The 12,900-nt window shown below is 42.0% G+C and overlaps 1 long non-coding RNA gene across 1 annotated transcript; it reads left to right on the plus strand.

Annotated features, from left to right (window-relative positions):
- The first annotated feature begins 8,831 nt into the window (after positions 1-8,831).
- On the plus strand, positions 8,832-9,580 carry LOC309531810. The gene is made up of 2 exons (XR_014219464.1): positions 8,832-9,169; positions 9,456-9,580. It is a non-coding gene; the product is annotated as an uncharacterized lncRNA (long non-coding RNA).
- Positions 9,581-12,900: the final 3,320 nt, after the last annotated feature.

A 12,900-nucleotide genomic window follows, 5' to 3' on the forward strand; every position in this document is an offset into this window, starting at 1 on the left:
GGAAGAGTTTTACCTATGATCCATGCCCTGTATAAATCAGCTTTAGTTTAGGATGGGCAGGGAGCTACCTGCTACCCTTGCTTTCCCCAGTGTTCAGTGGTTTTCAAACTTTTGACCTTTACCTGCAGTCTTGAGTGATACATGAGTCTACTGCATGGGTAGGCAAACTAAGGCTTGGGGGCTGGATCCGGCCCAATTGCCTGCTAAATCTGGCCTGTGGACGGACCAGGAATCAGTGTGTTTTTACACGAGTAAAATGTGTCCTTTTATTTAAAATGCATCTCTGGCTTATTTGTGGGGCATAGGAATTCGTTCATTATTTTTTTCAAAATATAGTCTGGCCCACCACATGGTCTGAGGGACAGTGGACCAGCCCTCTGCTGAAAAAATTTGTTGACCCTGGTCTATTGATCACATATCTAAAATGGGGCAATTCACACAAGAGCCCATGTGGTGTGAAGCTTCTAGTTGACTGTACCGTTTTGCCATTCTGACAGCAGCTACAGTCATGTGCTGAGAGGTGTTTTTAACACTCTCTTCTTAGTTCTCTGCTGCTCTGAGTCAAAGAACATGGCAAGAACTCAGGGTGACCAAGAAGGTAGCATGAACAAGTTGCTGCTAACTACCACAGTCAGCTGGCAATATCTTCCCATAGGAAACCTCATTCAGACAGGGAACTGGCCTCTGTGCTACTGTCATTTTAGTAAGCAAATACCCTGATGTTGAGTATGAGCAATGCTGGGAAAGGGAAGAGGGTGGCTTTAATGGTACTCTTAAATTCCTCTATAGCATTAAGAAAAACCGGGCTCTTAGAATCCCTGTACTTGCCCACATTTGCAGATGGGAAGATGCTTTTCACTGAATTGATGACGACATATTTTTCAGCTTCACTAAATAGAGGACTATATCTCTTTTCATTTCTGTGAGATGCTGACACATTCTGTCACAACATAACATTAGTAAATGGGGAAGTGACAGCATCCTGGCAAATTTTTAAAGAGATAAACATCTATTTTTGTTTAAACAGGTACTAAAAATCAGATATGAGCCTTTCCTGCTGAAAGCATCTGGGATACATGAGTGGTTTTAAAAGGATAATTGCAGACACATTGGTATTTCTAGCTGGTTAACTATATTTGCCCATCTCACTCTCTCTCTCTCTCTCTTTTTTAAAGAAGTTGGGAATTAAAGTGGGACACAATTTTCAAAAGAAAGTTACAGAATAATAGACCACAATAGTGCAAAGCCAATTAGGAAGGAAATGGATCATGAAACTTCTGTATTACACAGAATTTTCTGTTTACATTTGAAAGGCTGTAGTCTACTGTGTGTGTGTGTGTGTGTGTGTGTGTGTGTGTGTGAATCAGGGATGTGTAGATGTGTATTTGGGAAAGAAAAGCTGTAAAAAAGAAATAGGAGCCAAGCAGCCAGAATGAGTTCCATATAGTAACACAAAGAAAGTAATGGGAAGATGGGAAGGAAGAAGGACTGTTCAAAATCCTACTATTCCTATCAAAACATTTGGAATGTTGGAATCCCCAATTCTGCTTTGGAAATGGCTGCAAAAACAAAACAAAGTGAAAAAGCAACACAGCAGTGATAATTATCCACCTAATGATAACAAAGTTGGATAATTAGAAAAGTATCTATTGCACCTTTCTACTTTTGAATATTTGTTACAGTGTATCACACAGTATCATAAAATTAAGTGCCTCTTCAGGCACTAGAGTCACTTAGGGCACTGATGTAAAACCTGAGGATGAAGGGCAAATCTATCGCATTTCTGGTACAGTGTCAGAAGCCATGACATGAATGATGCTGGCATTCCAGATGGATGCTCTTTTGCAAATGTTAAGGATCAGAGTGGGAATCACTTGTGAAAATTGGTTTTGACACCACAGTCAGAACCATTTGTGCTGGCATATCTGTATACAGCACTAGCATAAGTTTATGCCTTGTGATGTATCGCAGGCACAACTGACAGTCCACCTTGTCCTAAGATCTTGCGGCTATAGGAAATCTCATGGCTCAATCACAGAATTATTCATTAAAACTTTACTGTTTATTGTAGGAAACAGTGGAAAATGAAAGGAGCACCCATGATCTCTTGGTGGGACTCTTAAAGGGCTTTATGTGCCCAGATTCCATGATCTCTACACCGATTTCATTCTGTCTTCGGGTGGAGTTTTGGTGTTCAAACAGCTGGGGTTTCCCTCATTGAAACCCTCTCCTGGGAGAGAGACAGGGAGAGTGTGACCCTGTTGGTTCCCCTTGGTGTCTCAGCAGCTTCAACACCATTGTCCTTCTGGAATAACTTAGAGAGATAGAAGTTGGAGGAACTGTATTCCACTCCTGCCTGCACGATCATCACCAGAAAGCAGTATTGGGAAATTGTAGTTTGGCCCCATGGCTTTTGAAACCTGCAACGGTCCATCCTATCTCCTATGCTATTTAACATCTATATGAAACTGTTGGGAGCTGTCATACAGGAATTTGGAGCACAGCACCATCAGGATGCTGATGACAGACAGTCTTGTTTCTCCATTGTATCTGAATCAAGAGAGCCTATGAAGGTTTTGCATGAGTGTCTGGGAGCAGTGATAGGGCAGATTGAGGCTAATAACCTGCAGCTGAATTCTGATAAGACAGAAGTGTTGTGGGTGGGTGATTCTTGTGTCTGGAAAGTAGGTGTAAGACCTGTCTTGGGAGGGCTGCACTCCTCCTGGAAGAACAAAACTCATTGTCTGGGAGTACTCCTGGATTCCAGCTTGTCACTGGAGTCCCATCTGTGGCTAAAAGTGTGTATACCCAAACTAGGCTAGTTTATCAGTGATGTCGATTTCTGGAATGGGATAGCCTGGCCTCAGTTGTCTGTGCTCTAGAGACTTGACTACTGTAATGTGCTGTCCATGGGGCTGCCCTTGAAGATGGTTCAGAGGCTACAGCTGTTGCTGAATGTAGCTGCCGGGTTGGCAAGTGGGGCAGCCCAACATGTGCCACTGATTCTGAAAGCTCTGTGCTGGCTACCAGTGAGCTACCAAGCCCAATTCAAGGTGTTAGTACTGGTGTAAAAAAAAAAGGCAAAGGACCCCTGACAGTTAAGTTCAGTTGCAGACGACTCTGGGATTGCGACGTGCATCTGGCTTTACAGGCCAAGGGAGCCGGCGTTTGTCCACAGACAGTTTTCCCGGGGCATGTGGCCAGCATGACTAAGCCGCTTCTGGCACAACAGAAGACCGAAACCAGAGCAGCGCATGGAAATGCCGTTTACCTTCTCGCCAAAATGGTACATATTTATCTACTTGCACTTTGATGTGCTTTTGAACTGCTAGGTTGACAGGAGCTGGGACCAAGCAACGGGAGCTCACCCCGTTGCGGGGATTCGAACTGCCGACCTTCTGACCAGCAAGATTGTCCCACAGTATCATCCAACTCAGGTCCTATGATCAGCATGGGGGGCCTTTGGCTGTGGCTCAGTTGGCAAACTGCAAAATCCCTTGGTGGTAGTTCTCCGTTTCCGGAATGGCCCTGCCTGGCAACTTCCTTGTTACTGACTTTCAAGAGAACCTTAAAAACATTCCTGTTTACTTTGGCATTTAATGCCTGCTAGATACTGGCCATGGCAACCGTGAAATGAATAGCTGTGAGAGCATGTGATTGTTTGTAAGTGTTTTGAGATGTTCAATATGTTTTAGATGGGTTTAACTTGTTTTAAAGTGTTTTAAATATGTTTTATTTTGAATTGTACTATTTTGGCGTTTCGATGCTTGCCACCCAGGGCTGCTGGGGGGGGAGGGGGGATACACATTTAATAGATAAATACATAAATTGGCAGAGGTTAAGCTCACTACCGCAAAGTCAGTGGGTGGGAACAGAGTTACTGACCATTCCTCTTTTCAAGTCTAAATCCAGCACATGGCAATGGGATCATCTTCACTTGCCCTGCTCTGCTATACTTGATTATCTTTCTATTAGTCATACAATTCATTTTTGTGAAGCATCTTATTGGCTGAGTTGCTTCATATAGTTGTGGGCTGCATGCAGGCCAACACATATTTCTCCTGTATTTCTTCCACTACAGCATAACAGTTCAATTGCAAGATCAGGATCAGTGGTGAATAACAATAACAGCAAAGTTCTGCGAGCATGCAATCTTCATTGCAATCCTACAAAGTAGGCCGGTACTATTATCCCCAGTACTAGGAGTGTTCATGATTCATATTAAGAGATTTGGCAGCCTCTTGTTGTGTTCAAGGCAGAGTCAAGACTTGAACTCCAGAGTTTACACCCTAATGCAGAGCACAGATAAAATGGATTCAAGGATACAGAGCTTGTTTCGTCTTAGAGGGTGTCTATCAAAACCAACTCTTATCATGAGCACTTGTTGGTTACTTAAGCGCTGCATTTTGAGCTAGCGCTGCTGGAATCTAAACAGTAGCTAAAGAGCTACACTTGAATTTAAATACTCTGTATCTTTGGTTCCCATCAATGCTTCCAACTTAACAATAGACGGCTCTCCTGTAAGCAACTGCGCTGTCAGTAATTCCATTAACAAAGAAACCACTTTATTATCAACATACTGTAGATTCATTTTAATGTGTCATTTGCACTTCAAAGTCGCATAACTTTTATTATGGTAAATCAATTAAAACTATTTCTCATGATAATTTATCTTCTACCGAGTTTATCATATCGGAGAATGCAATATTTCCCAATTTAACTTCTAAGACAAAAGTGATGTAATTTGAATGCCTTTTACTGAGCTTATTAAGCATAAAGATCACAGAAATTTCAAACCCTGAAAGATAACTGTTTCATCTACGTGATAAAGTGGAAGTCGCTTTGTTTTTTTGGCTTTTTTTTAAAAAAATAAAAAATGTAACACAGTAGAGGTAGTGGAAGACAGTATGGTAATTAGCAATATAACCTCATTTACTGATTTGATGTGTCTCTTGTTTCAATTCCTAGCCTATTTCAAGGAGATATCCAGCTTGATAAAATGTAAAAAGGGAAGTCAAGTGAAGCCACTGTATCAAAGCTGTGTGCAAGAGTACCGAAGATGAGTTCTGCTGCATAAAGCCAAAGTTCCATCTAGCTCAGAATCTAGTTCCACACGGCACAATTATGTTCATGCATGGGAGTTTTACATAGTGTCCACACAGTATTATCCTCATCGAAATACCGTATCATTTCCTTGTTTAATCCAGATCTACTGTTCCCATGGAAAACTGGATAAATAAAAACGCCAGTGGAAATTATAAATCCAGAATAAATGGTGGTGGGGAATATGAGATGTCATTTTGGTGATATTGTGTGGACACTGCAAAATGTTTGCATGTGGAAGCTGTACTAAGTCCACAAAGAAGTGCTGTATGGAAGTGCCTGGATATGACCTCCCAGCAAACAAATAAGATTGAATGCTCAATAAGCACATTGTCTCAAAGTGACCCAGCTTCCAACAGCAGCTAACCAGTTGTGTCTGGGAAGCACCAAGCAAGGAATGTGTTTCTCTCCAGCACCCGGACCTTGTCAGCATAGTCTTTGGCAAAAACCTTCTGCTTGTCTTCTCCTGGCAGCTCAACAAGTGGCAAGAAGATACTTTTTGACTGACAGAGGACTAACCCAATAGCAGCTGGAGATCCATTTGAGTACCTGGTCTTGCTATGAAAGGCCAGCTTCTCAGCCAATCACAGCCAGAGGCATAAGCAGTACCATACAATCCTGTAGGACATTACAATGTTTATTTTTCTGTTCAGGGCAGTGCTTCTTTTTGGCTGGAGTGTGCCAGAGTGCAGTTCTGGTACCTCTCAGGTGGGCGCCATTGTGGGCCGGTGCTTCCCCCACCCACTCCTTGCTTTCACATACTTCTGAGAAGCCCAAAATGAACATTTCAAGACAAAATGGAAGCATGTGTGAGTTTACACTTTTTGAAAGATCTATGACTCCAGCTAGCCGCTAGCCGCTCCAAGCGGCTCCAAGCCGCTCCAAACTTGGTCAAGTTACGGGGCAGGGACAATTCAGATTTCCTTTTCTTCAAACTGTCTCCTGTGTAGCAGCGGTGGGCTTGAAGCTTCCAGACAGGCCTCTACCATGGATGCAAACATGTTTACACAAGACCCCTTCCAAGTTGCTCTAGCCATCTACCTGAATCTAAGCGAATGAGGGAGACAGGGGCACCTTCACCAGAACCAGGGTTGACCCCCAAACCAGCTAGGGAGACAACTTGCTGTAGTTTTTAGCACCTCTCTGCAAGTGGTGAATGCAGCTGTTGTAAAACTGGCATCTGTTCAAGGCTGACCCAAGTCACCTGGCGACTTGCTGTAATGACTTCATGGTGATTTCCAGCACCTATTTTTCTTGAGAAAAAGCACTGGTTCAGGGTCCTGTCACTCCAGCTCAGTCAAGTGTCCTTCATTTTTTTTAAAAACAACAACAACTGTGCCCCAATAATATTAATAAATAATTTCCTTCCTTTTTAATACACACATGGGAGTAAGGGAATGCAATGCAATATGGTTATGCATAAATGGTGACAACATGTTAGGTAACACTCGGTGCGTTTAGATTATAAGCAGACTGAGAGAAAGTCAGAGGTGGAAAAAGATAATTCTCCTTGCTTTGCAAAGGGAATAAGGAACACGGTTAAAACTTACTGTTCAGCTTTGTTTCACAAGACTGGTAAATTCAGAGAGAAAGGGCCCCAGGGAGTTATACTCTACATATATATTTAGAAGTTTAAAAAACATGAAGTCTGTACACAGACTAAGTATCTGTGATATCGCTGCCTGAACCTATTATTGAAATATTATGGAAATGCATCTCTTTGATGGTTGTCAGCAACTAGAGTACACTGACTGAAAGACACTAAAGAATTCTAGCTTCATATTATTATTTTCTCAGGGTATTGATTTTCACTCCCCCCCCTGTCCAATACTGCTTCAGAACTACAGTATATGTTGAATTCTATGGGCTTTTCTTTATGTTTTATTTGCTATATTGCCTTCTGTCTATAATGCAGTCCTGGAGAGCTTTTGTGTTAGATTGTGTTATGCTGAAGCCTATGTAAATAACGGGCTGTTTATTAGGTTTCAATATATAGTAGTCTTAAATCAGTGGAAGCTCATAATAAATATGAAACCAGAACATTCCTTTTTGTAAACACATCTGCAAGCCTGACTGCCTCTCACTAAGCATTTTATAGGTTCATTACATGACTTGGCTCACATTGGAGTCACCTCAAATTTTATTTTCTCCCCCTCCCTTTGCCATATCCATCATACAAATAAACTTGAGCTTCTGTTTAGGAGATTTTACTGGAAAAATCCCCTTTGTCTACATGCAATCTACATAATCAGATGTATATATGGGTCACATTGCATTTCTTCTAAACTGTGATTGACATACTGAGAGTTTGTTTTTTGTTTTTTGAAGCAGGATGGGGGTAGGGAGGCAATGCAAAATGGACCAATGCAGAAGCTAACGTTTAATATGGTTCTGCTAAAGATGTGAAGTTAAAAATACTTTGCCTGAATTCATAGAAAAAAACAGCCTGTTGTGGCAATACCATGAAACCTGCTCTAACCCATTGGACATGGAACATTGTTTGCTGGGAACTGTAGACTTCATGGTCCAAATGAAATAAGGTGGCACAGAGTTGATACCTGTTTGGATGTGCACCCAAATTCACACAACGGTGTTTCTCTGGGCCCTCAAAATTAGCTGGGTGCTTCTTTAGGTGTGGTGAAGAATGTGTGTGGCTAGAGTTGAATCAGGGCCCAAATGCTGGAAGAAGAAAGCTTGGGGAAGGGGTGATGGGAAGAGGGAAGAGACCCGAGGTGTAGAACCTCAGGCCTAGAGACCTAATGAGGCTCCCCATGCCTCTATTTCTGACCCCCAAGACTCTACCTAGGCCACCACCCCTCTGTACCCCCCCACTAGTGATTTTGCCTGGATGTGTCCTTGAAAAGAACCCAGCTCCCCAATCTAAGTTTCTGCTGCCCATAATGACTGGGGCTAAATTAATAGTATTCTATGCATTCATTGTTAATTTTGATTTTATTTTTCTGTGAGCCATTTGATGAGCCCCATTTGGGGCAACTAAGCAGGTGCTATACATGGTAGGAGGCCATTTGTAAGTCTGATGGTTTGTTGGTGGTCCAGGATGATTAGCTGATGTTTCATCAACAGAGGTAATGACAGGAGATGTTCTGCGACTCCTTCTCCAGCCTCAGGATGTAATGGGCATCGGCATTTGAAGAGATGGCTCTTTCCATCTATTGGGAAGAGATGAAATAACAGTTTGGAGCCAGTTGGCACAGCTGGCAGAGAACTGTGAGTTGTCTAAAGCACCTTTCTGAGTTTATGATACAGTGCTAATGGATTTGTTGCCTGCTATAGGAGTGCCTCTTTATTTCAACTTGTATAAGTGTAATAGAGCTAATATCAAAAAGATGCTCCGTAGAGTATTGCAGATCACCAACAGAAATTAAATTATCGCTATTGGATTTTTTCAGCACCTGAGTGTGGCTTATATAACATAGAGCAGGGGTCGGCAACCTGCGGCTCCGGAGCCGCATGCGGCTCTTTAACGCCTTTGCCGCGGCTCCGGGGCGGAGGCGAGGGGAGGAGGCGCATTTTCCGCAAAGCCATTTCCGAGCTAGAGAGGAGACGGGGTTGCGAGCTAACCCCTCCCACACTCCACTCGCGGGGGCTGGCCTTTTGCCCCCGCGAGAACAGGGGAATCCCCGGGCGTCCCTGCAACCCTGCCCGCCAATCGGCGGGGCCGGGGAGGCGTGGCCTAGCCCATTTAAGGCCAGGCATGACCGGGGACCGCCCTCTTTGCCCCGTTCCAGCTCGCACCCTCTCCCTTCCTTCCCCTCGCGGTGTGTGGGATTCCACTCCCGGCAGTCCTTCTCTGCCGTCCTCGCTGCTTTCCTCCCCCCCGCTTTTCTCCCTCTCTAGCCTCCTCTAGGCGTGGGTTGAAGCTGCGGCGGCCATTTCTTTAAAGGGCACCGATAAGGGAAAATCGTCGGCGCCATCTTTGTGGGCGCACGTGGGAGTCGCGGGAGCGGCCATTTTGGTTGAGGGCTGTAAGCAGGCTGCATTGAAAGGGGGCATGTAAGCTGGTCACTGTTTTGAAGGGGAGTGAAGAACACACACTCAAAAAAAGGTAACTTGTTAATTTAACGTTTATTTCTATGAGGAGGAGTAATTCTGAGGGGTCAAACAAAAAAATAATTAAAAAGTGTCAAAAAAAGCTATTTTAAAATGACGAGGATGACATTGGGCCCTCATTATTAATTATTATTTACATCAGGCACTGATTATGATTTATGGTACACTGGGGCCCTGATTAATTTTCTATGGCATTTTGGGGCATTGATTATTGGACATAGCAAATTTTGCTATGGGGCCCTCTGATTTCTAGTTACGTCCCTCTTTTGGACCCCCGATAGGCCAGCCATGGATAAAGGCAAGAAAAGAAAAATTTCTGAAGAAAACAGAATGTTTAATGATACATGGACAGAATCATTTGCCTTCTCTACTGACAAGACTGGTTTACCAGTATGCTTAATATATGGTGAGAAATTTGCAAACAACAAAAAGTCAAATATTGCAAGACATTTCCACAATAAACACACAGCCTTTGCTGAAAAATATCCAGATGGAGATGAGAGACGAAAAGCTATTGCAGAACTTATGAGGAAGGTTGATAGGAGCAAAAATAATTTCAAGAATTGGGTGAAGTCTGCAAATTCCACAACATATGCTAGTTTTGTAGCCGCTCAGGAAATAGTCAAGCACAGTAAGCCGTTCACAGTGTTATATTTGTTTTAAATGTCGCAATGGTTTTGCGGCTCCCAGTTGTTGTTTTTTCTTCGGAAACGGGTCCAAGTGGCTCTTTTTGTCTTAAAGGTTGCAGACCCCTGACATAGAGTAACAAAAATGGTATAACACACTATTGATTCCAGACACATAAGATCCCTGAGGCGAGTTTTTTTATAATATCTTGGACACTATGCTTTCCAATGAAATGTAGAGTTGTTTGTAGTAAGAGAGATTGCGAAAAGGAGGTGTGATAATCTGATAGTTCACAAAAGTTTAGGCCAAGTTGTTGATGATCTGTAAAAATTTCCAAATTCTGCCATCATGGTACAGAGATGCAGTTGGTTCAAGAATCCTGGTGAGCGGTGGCAACCTTCTCTAGGTACAGCCAATTCAGAGGTGTCTCCATGATTTTAGTTATTAACCTCTTCTGGGCCCAATTGAACTAGGTGATGTGGTATTTGAAGGAGTTGTCTATCCTCTTCCAGGACTACTGGTTGTTGCACATGTCTGTTTACAAGCAATTGGAAGTTAATCGTGTTTGTTTTATGGATCTAGGATAGATAAAAGGATACAGAGGTTGGGCACATCCATGTGGGAATAGGCAGCCCTTCAAATACCCTGGCTCCAAACCATTCAGGGCTTTACAGGCAACGACTGGCATTTTGAATTGCGATCAGACAATACTGGAAGCTAGCACAGATTGAACAAAATCTGATTTTGCAATAGCTGAGGTTGACAAATGCTACTCAAAGTAGCTCCATATAGCGTGTGCTGCAGTGATCTAAGCTGGTTATGCTAGGGTCACCATATCAGCTGGAATGTAATAGTAATTGTCTGGGATATCTTATGTGTTCCCTGGTGGAAGCTCAACAATTTCGGAGGTTTGCAAAACAAAAACAACAACAACAAAAGAGCTCAGCAACTGTTTCCGGATTTTTACTTCTTGAAATATGGCAACCCTAGGTTATGCTCAAAGCATACTGTATTTTTTGCTCTATAAGACTCACTTTTTCCTTCCTAAAAAGTAAGGGGAAATGTGTGTGCATCTTATGGAGCGAATGCAGGCTGCGCGGCTATCCCAGAAGCCAGAACAGAAAGAGGGATTGCTGCTTTCACTGCGCCGCGATCCCTCTTGCTGTTCCGGCTTCTGAGATTCAGAATATTTTTTTCTTGTTTTCCTCCTCCAAAAACTAGGTGCGTCTTATGGTCTGGTGTGTCTTATAGAGCGAAAAATACAGTAATTTTTTGCACCAGGCAAAATGTACCCTAATAAGGAAGGCAAAACACTTCCTCCATTTCCTGTTAAGAAGACTATTACAGACATCAGATGGGGGCTTTTTCTCATGATCAGCAAGATCCTTTTCTCTTCACCCGTCTCCTCCTCATTTTCCTTAAAAGCCTGAATAAGAGTTCTGGATAACTCAAAACCTTCATGACTTTTTATTTGGGCCTATTAATAGCTTTGCTCCTTGGAGCCTCCATGGAAGCTGTGGCCAGAAGTGCCTTTGTAAAACTTCAGCTAGTGTCCCAGCTGCGTGTTTCCCTGGATGAGGTAGGTCTGCCTTCTGTCACGTATCGTATTTTTCGCTCTATAAGACGGTATTTCCCCATCAGCAAAACATCTTCCTCCAGGTCTATGATGCTGCAGGAGAGCTACGCTGAGTGTTCAAAGCAGCTAAAACCACACACTGTTGATACAGAAGCAGCCACCAAGTTGAAGAAAAGTCTAAGTAATGTTGTTAATAGCCAAATAAGCTGTGTTAACAGGCCATCCATGATCCTTCTGGTGTACATTGGGAGATAACTACAAGGAATATAGAACAACAATAGTTTCTCTGTATCATATAATTGACTTAATGTTGTTAATATGTTAATCACAATTTATTTTCAGCCAATGCTGCCAGTAACCTCAGTTTAATGCCACAGTTGGAAAGATTTTAGATTTTAAAGCTACAGTAAATAGTTTTCTTGGACAGCTTCATGGAAAAATTTTTAATTCATCAGCATGAATGGGGTTGTAAAAAGTCAATACTCTTAAGATCAATCATGTCATATTTATCAAGGCAGATGCAGAACTGTTAGTCTGTTGTGTGTGGGGGGGGGGATTGCAATTAATTTACTTAACTTTGCAAACCCTACAGTAATAATCCTTTATTAAATGTTTATTTGAGGTGAAAATTAGAGGTTAACAATTAAACCAAAAGAGCCAAAGATGCAGGATTCTTAAGGGCTTTGTCTTTACATTTAAACTTTGCTTATCAGTCTATTGAAATGCATATTGTTTCTGAAGGCCTCTAGGGAACAGCATGGAAAATTCATACATATTTAATATTAGTCAAATCACCCAATGCAGTAACCTTGCTAAAATAATAGTTATGCAGACTATTGTGTAAATATAAAATAAGATGTTGTTATTTACGACATCAAGAAAACATGTAAATGAGTTCATACTGGAAGATGATTTTGGAGTGATTTGATTTAACTTTTTAAAGTTATGGAAGATTGTAGTTTGGTTTTTACCTTGTCTACAAGAGCCACATATAGCAAGACAAGGCTTTCTATACTTCTCAGAAACCAGAGTGGCTGAGAATATTATGGATACATCCAAGCTGCGAGAACGAACTTGCTCCCAGCCACAGAACTAGATGTAGGACACACATCCTTGAAGAATGAAGAGGACCGACCCCACCATGGACTGAAGCTAAGGAAGATAGCATCCTTGAGAAACATCTGAAGGTTGCCACTCCAGAGGCTGCAGAATTAGGGGACCTGTTTTTGTTTTTTTGTTTTTAAAAAAGATATTTATTAAAAGTTTTTAAGATATAACAAGAAAAAAGAAAAATAAACATACAAAATAAAAAAACAGTTAAAAACACACATTAATTTTCAATAACATAACTTCCATACACTTATTTCCTCGGACCTCCTCATACCTCCCTTCTTTGTATTCCAGTTTGATTTGTTAGTTCAGCAAATCCTTACCATTAAACTTTTACCATTTGTAAAACCTCTTTTTTCATATCTCTTAAAGCATTACAGCTGGAAACCACTTAGTTTCTATCCAACATCCTT

Source organism: Podarcis vaucheri (assembly GCF_965113315.1).
Source record: "Podarcis vaucheri genome assembly, chromosome: 4".
NCBI lineage: Eukaryota > Metazoa > Chordata > Lepidosauria > Squamata > Lacertidae > Podarcis > Podarcis vaucheri.